The sequence below is a fragment of the Camellia sinensis genome, chromosome 11 (genome assembly GCF_055761805.1).
Source record: "Camellia sinensis isolate YWXY chromosome 11, ASM5576180v1, whole genome shotgun sequence".
Taxonomy (NCBI): Eukaryota; Viridiplantae; Streptophyta; class Magnoliopsida; order Ericales; family Theaceae; genus Camellia; species Camellia sinensis.
The window spans coordinates 142,155,224-142,162,479 of NC_138971.1; the positions used below are offsets into that span (position 1 = coordinate 142,155,224).

Genomic DNA, 7,256 nt, shown 5'->3' on the forward strand with positions numbered 1-7,256 from the left:
TCAAAAATGCATTTCAAATGGACAAATCTGGGATGTTCAAGGATAGAAGATCAAAAGACTATGAGAATGGAGTTGAACAATTTCTTAATTTTGCTATGATCCATGCAAGTGTTCTTCAATCCATACATTGTCCTTGTAGAGTCTGTGGAAACTTGAGAAGCCAACCTATTTGAGAGATTAGAAATCATCTCTTTTTCAAAGGTATTGATCAAAGTTATACCACATGGATATGGCATAGAGAAGCAGTCACTAGTGGGGCATCACCATGTTTAAATGAACAAGATTTTTCCCAACAACAATTTGACATGTCTCCCATAGACAATGTAGCTGAAACAATAGAAATGGTTCAAGATGCATATGATCATTACACGGCTGATCCTGAAGTGTTTAAGAAATTACTTGAGGATGCGAAAAAACCATTGTATCCGAGTTGCACAAAGTTTACCAAGTTATCTGCATTGGTTAAACTGTATAACTTCAAAACTACACATAGCCTATCTCACGCTGGGTTTTCAGATCTACTGCCGTTGTTGGGTGATATGCTGCCATTGAACAATGAAATACCATCATCCATGTATAAGGATGGGAAGACGTTTGCTGCATTGGGAATGGGATATGAGAAAATACATGCATCTCCATATGATTGCATACTTTATAGAAAGGAGTACAAATATGCAACTTTATGTCCTGAATGTGGTACATCAAGATGAAAGTTGAAGAAGAATTCCACTGAAATAAGAAAAGATGTGCCTGCAAAAGTTTTATGGTATTTTCCACCTATCCCAAGGTTTCGAAGGATGTTCCAATCAGCAAAAATAGCGAAGGATTTGACATGGCATGCTCACGAAAGAGATTATGATGGCACAATGTGTCACCCTGCGGATTCTCCATCATGGAAGTTAGTAGACCACAAGTGGCCAGATTTCGTTACAGAGCCAAGAAACCTTCGATTAACTATTTCTATAGATGGAATAAATCCACACAATTCCCTTAGTAGTAGGTATAGTTGTTGGCCAGTTATAATGATTACCTATAATCTTCCACCGTGGTTATGTATGAAGAGGAAATTTATGATGTTATCATTGTTAATATCAGGTCCACAACAACCTGGTAATGACATTGATGTTTACATGGAACCACTAATTAATGATTTGAAAATGTTGTGGGAGGTAGGTGTTGAAACTTATGACGCATATAAAGAAGAACACTTCAGGCTAAACGCTATGTTGTTGTAGACAATTAACGACTTTCCAGCATTAGGCAATTTAAGCGGTTGTACTGGAAAGGGATATTATGCATATCCAATTTGTAGTGAAGGAACATGTTCTCACAGATTAAAATATGGTAAGAAGAACACATATGTTGGCCACAAAAAATTTCTTCCATGCTACCATCCATATCGGAGGCAAAAAAAGGCTTTTAATGGTGAGCAAGAGTTTGGATTAGCTCCAATACCATTAACTGGGGAGGAGATATTAAATAAGGTTGAAGGGCTTGTAACCATATGGGGAAAGAAAAATAAAAAAGCATTAGATGTTGGTGGTACAAAATGTTGGAAGAAGAAATCATTATTCTTTGATCTTGAATATTGGAAGTACTTACATGTTCGACATAATTTGGATGTTATGCATATTGAGAAGAATGTGCGTGAGAGCCTCATTGGTACGTTACTTAATATTCCAAAAAAAACAAAGGATGGAATAAATTCTCGCCTTGATCTTGTAGAAATGGGTTTGCGTGAAAAATTGGCACCACAAATTGGGAAGAAACGAACATACTTGCCTCCAGCATGTTACACATTGTCTAAGGAGCAAAAAAGAAGAGTATGTACAACATTATTGGAATTGAAAGTTCCAGAAGGATACTCTTCAAATTTGGGAAGTCGTGTATCAATACAAGATTTGAAACTTTATGGTCTAAAATCACATGATTGCCATGTATTGATGCAACAGTTACTACATGTGGCAATACGATCTATGTTACCTAAGCATGTGAGACATGCTATTATCAAGTTATGTTTCTTTTTCAATTTTGTAGCAAAGTGGTCGATGTGGAAAAATTAGATGAGATTCAAAAAGATCCTGTGGCCACATTATGTTTGCTTGAAAAGTACTTGCCACCTTCGTTCGTTGATATCATGGTGCATTTGACAGTGCATCTTGTTAGAGAAGTTCAACTTTGTGGACCAATTCACTTTAGATGGATATACCAATTTGAGAGGTTCATGAAGATCTTAAAGGGTTATGTTCGTAATTGTAATTGTCCTGAAAGTTGCATTGTTGAAAGTTATATTGTAGAAGAAGTTGTTGAGTTTTGTGCAGAGTACTTATCTGGATTGGATGCAATTAAGATTCCTTCTAATACGAACATGATAGTTGATGATGATATAGAAATTGGAAGGCCTTTATCAAGTGGTTATGTTGTTACTGTTGATCGTAATGAATGGGAGCAAGCACATCGTTGTTAGAAAATACAAGTGACATTCAACCATACATTGAGTAAGAATATTTCATGTACATTTTTTTTACAATTGTATTCTCACAAGTTATTTATCTCATAATATATTGCTTTATTAATGATTTGATAGAGAGCATATGGCTTGGTTGAAGCTAAAATATCATCGTCAATCACAAAGTCAAAAATGGCTACAAATTGAGCATAATAAAACATTTATGTATTGGCTTCGTGAAAAGGTATTGGGGTAATTCAATATTTATCTTTTTCTATTACCGAATATTGTTAAGAAAAAATTAGCTAACTATTCAACCATATACAGGTCTCAAAGAAATTAAATGGCCAAAATAATATCTCAAATAACCTGAAGTGGATAGCATAAGGACCTCGATTGGATGTTACAAAATTCCCTGGCTATATCATCAATGGTTGTCATTATCACACAAAAGATCGGGATAACTCACGAGTCAGCCAAAATAGTGGAGTTAGTTTAGTGGCAACAACAATGCAAGTGACAGGTTACAAGGATAAGAACCCAGTGTTTACGGATATGAGTTACTATGGAGTTATTACTGAGATACGACAACTTGACTACAATATGTTCAAGATTCCAGTATTTAAGTGTGATTGGGTTGACAACACAAAGGGAATTATAGTGGATGAGTTGGGTTTCACATTAGTTGAGTTAGGGAGGATAGGCCATAAAGACGATCCCTTCATTTTGGCTTCCCAAGCTAAGCAAGTTTTTATGTACAAGATCAACTTGATCTGAGATGGTCAGTTGTGCTAGAACCTCCTCAAAAACAATATTCTTGTGAAAAGGATGATGAGTTCAATGATTTTTGTATAGAGCATCATGGCTTTACAAAAGTTTTTCCAGAAGTTGAATCATTAGATATGGTTGATGATTCTTTGTCATCTTACATGCGAGGAGATTGTAAGGGAACTTGGCTCGGTAATCCATGATGGAAAAAAAATATTTCTTTGTAAGAATGTATGTCTAAGTGTTGTATTTTCATGTTAAAATGTTTAACTTATATTCATTTTCTTTATGTCTTTATATTTAATTGTCTAACCGTTTGACCTTTTTTCTTAAATTTCTTTTTATTTTATTCATAGGATGGGTATTTCTCATGTCTTGCCTACTGATGGAGAGGATGCATGGTTACCAGCAATATAACCAAAATCTAATAAAAGAAAAGGCAGAGGTTCGACAACATTACCAGATGTCATAAAGGATAGGAGTTCTGGTGCACGAAAAACCATTGACTATAACGAGAATGGTCAATTGATTGGAAACAATTCAATCAAATGTTCAAGCTATCATGGGGTGTTGGCTCACACAATGGTTCCAATATGCTATAAAGAATGGCTTGAGGTGCCCGGTGAACTGAAAGAAAAATTATGGAGTTGTGTGGAGGTAATTAAGACACTTAAACTTGTATTTAAGTGCAATCAAAATTTGAATTTTATAACATTATATTTTTTCACTACTCAGTTAACATACAAAGTGGATGAAAGAAGTAAGAAAAAAGTGTTATCTTCAATTTGTTCAAAATGGAGGGCATTCAAGAAAGAACTTACCAAGTACATACGTGAAAATAAGTCCAATCCTGAGATCATATCAAACCTACCAGCAATTTATGGATTCGTTGAACAAAGACATTGGGACTCATTTCTTGAAGGGCGACTATCAGAAGAGTTTGAGGTAAAAATAATCGAACTTTAGTTATTTAAAATGTCAGTATTAAATGCTAGATCCATCAAACTTTGTATAGTTCTGTAATAACAGTGGCATGCCCCTTGTAATCTTGTAAATTTTCTGTTTTATTTTATAACTTTCACCCAAAAAAAAATATTAAATGCTATACATTTGGATTAACTTTGTGTGTTACATTTTTAAAGATTTTGAGCCAGGATCATAAATAGATACAAAGTCAAAATAAGTATAACCATAGAATCAGTCAAAGGGGCTATGCTCGCTTTCAAGAAGACTATGTAAGTGGTTATAAATTTTATAATTTAATAACAATTTTAATATGATTATTTTAAAAAATTGATGTATGTTTGATAGATAGAAATGTATGACCGGATCTACTGAAGATTTGGACAAAAGCATTCTATGGAAAAAAGCTCGTCAAAATAAAAATGGAGAATATGATGACAAGACAATTATGGAACAAGTTGCTAGAATTGTAAGATATTTGTGTGTACTGTTTGCATTTATTTTGTACTACCTCAACTGTTTATCTTTCTTATATAGTAATGTAATATTGTAGGATGAGTTGACCAAACGAAAAAGTGATGGGAGTTTAAAGACTGAAGGATGCAATGACATTCTTACTATGGCATTGGGTACTCCTAAATCTTCTAGTCGAGTAAGGGGTGTAGGAAATTCTGTCACACCTAGCACCTACTTTCACTTGCCTAGACGTGGGAATCAGTCACATTAGGAGAAGAAATGTAATGATCTTGAGGCAGTGGTGGTACAATTACAAGCTAGGCTTAGTGCAGTGGAACAACAAATACCACATACACCAGAATCTGAACATGTTAGTTCAAACACCTTGAGAAGTGGTTATGAAGGAAATTTTCAGCGTGATTTTCTCTCAACAGAAAACATAGTGAGAACTAAGAATGACATTCCACCCCAAGCTCTTACCCAGAAGATTATAAAGGTGTGTAGCATTTAGAACACCTAAAGTTATATTTTCTAATACTGTTAGTGATTTTATTAGTGCTTTTGTTGTTATCTGTGTGTTTATTATAGAGCAAATGTTCAAACACGTTGAAAAGTGGTGGTAGAGGCAATTTTCAACATGATTCTATCTTCGCAGAAAATAGAGTGAGAACTAAGGACGACATTCCACCTTAAGATCCTAAACAAAATAAAAGAAAGGTGTGTAGTTTTTATATATTGATGTTATAATTTCTAATGCCGTTAGTGATATTCTTAGAAGTTCCATTGTTAACTTTGTGTGTTATAGGGCAAACCGTGTAAACTCGCGGTAGGTTCCATTGAAAATATTGTTGCTCATGGTACGGTGTATGAGAGAATTGAACCCAATGAAGCCATTCATACCGTGCCATTAGGAGAATCCAATGTATGTGTGTCTATTGAAGTTGTTATTCAAAAAGATGCCCCTCTTCCTATACCTATCCCAGATGAGATGCTTATTGTTGGAGAAGCATTGGGATTTTTTGTTGCTTGGCGCAAAAATCTTGTATTGGTTGGTGATGAGGTAAAATATTCAAACTTAGAAACTTTATTACAGTTTCTTAAAATTAAAGTTTGACTTCTATTTGTTTATTTTGAATATTTTGAACTTAGGGAGCTTCAATTAATATTGAATGTGGAAAATATTAAGAGTCCATTCAATCTTTTGTTTCATTAGTTGAGCATATCAAGTATGATGAAGCCATAGACATTCCATTAGAAAAAGACATATTTGGGGAGGAGATCAATATCCAACTTCAAAGAGTAGACATAGAGTACATATGTCATGTAAAAGAATTATCTGTTACATGTATCATATTATACATAAGGTAAGGAAAATTTGCTACATCAATAGTTATTTCTGCAGATTTTATGAATTACGAATTTAATTAAAATTTGTTTATTTTATTAGTCATCTCCATCAGGTGTTGAAGGCTTCCAATTGGAGGAAACAATTTGTATTTGTTAACCCTTGTGTCATTAGTGGAAAACCTATAGCTGGGAAGAAATCAAAATCAGTGTTGCTTGCAAGAAGATTAGAGGAGGCTATGCTAGAACAATTGATTTTAATTCCTTATAATATTGGGTAATTATCTAAAACTATTTATTTCATGTGTTCAAATGATAATAAACTTATCAAGCTTATACTTGTGACTTGTTCAATTGTAGGTACCATTGGATATTGTTAGTCATTGATCTAACATTGATGATTGTGTACTTGCTTGATCCGATTAATTCTAAACAAAAATGTCTAAGACCCCCTTTTTTTCCCATCCCCTCTGACCCCCTCTCTTTCTCATTGGTTGGATTTTCTTTTTCTTTTTTTTTTGTTTCCCTTGTCCTCCAATCACCATCTACCACATGTGTGTGAAGGTGGCGGGGGTGGTGATTGAAGGGGGTCTCCATCACTCCTCTAATTCTAAAATAAACACAAGCTTTGAAATTGTAATAAACACGTAAGTTTGGTTGGTTCGTACATTTTTAAGCAATTTGAGTTACCCTAAAAATATTTTGACTTTTGGAATTTTTTTTGTAAAGTGCTTTGAAAATTTATGAAACTACCCAAAGGAGGAGGAGGACCAATCCAATTTGGAAAGTAATTCAGGTAATCAATATCATTTTCTCTAATTTTATCATACTTATATTTATGCTAATGATTGTTCAGCTTGATCATAACACTTTTTATGTAGTTTCTAATAATAATAAAAATGCTTTCATGTAGTCCCCGCAACAACCTACAAACGTGGAATGTGGGTTTTATGTAATGCGGTATATGAAAGACCTCATTAGAGATCAAAGCATCCTAAGAAAAAAAAATGTGAGATAAATTATAAACTTTTATTACTATTATATTCATGATACTTGTGCATCTTCTTCATTATCTAATTGTTTGTAAATAACCTCTTGCAGTTCAATGGAAAAAGGACTTACACGAAAACCGAACTTGATGAAGTGAGTTGAATGGATTAATTTCGTACTAAAGAATATGAGTTGAAATCCAATATAAGTATGATATAACTTTTGTTCTTTAAATTGCTAATAAATAATTTCTTTAGAATATCTGGTCATACATTGAAGATTTTCA

The 7,256-nt window shown here is 33.7% G+C and overlaps 1 pseudogene; it reads left to right on the forward strand.

Annotated features, from left to right (window-relative positions):
• The first annotated feature begins 17 nt into the window (after positions 1-17).
• Positions 18-5,821, forward strand: LOC145802696 (uncharacterized; annotated as a pseudogene).
• The last annotated feature ends 1,435 nt before the right edge of the window (positions 5,822-7,256 follow it).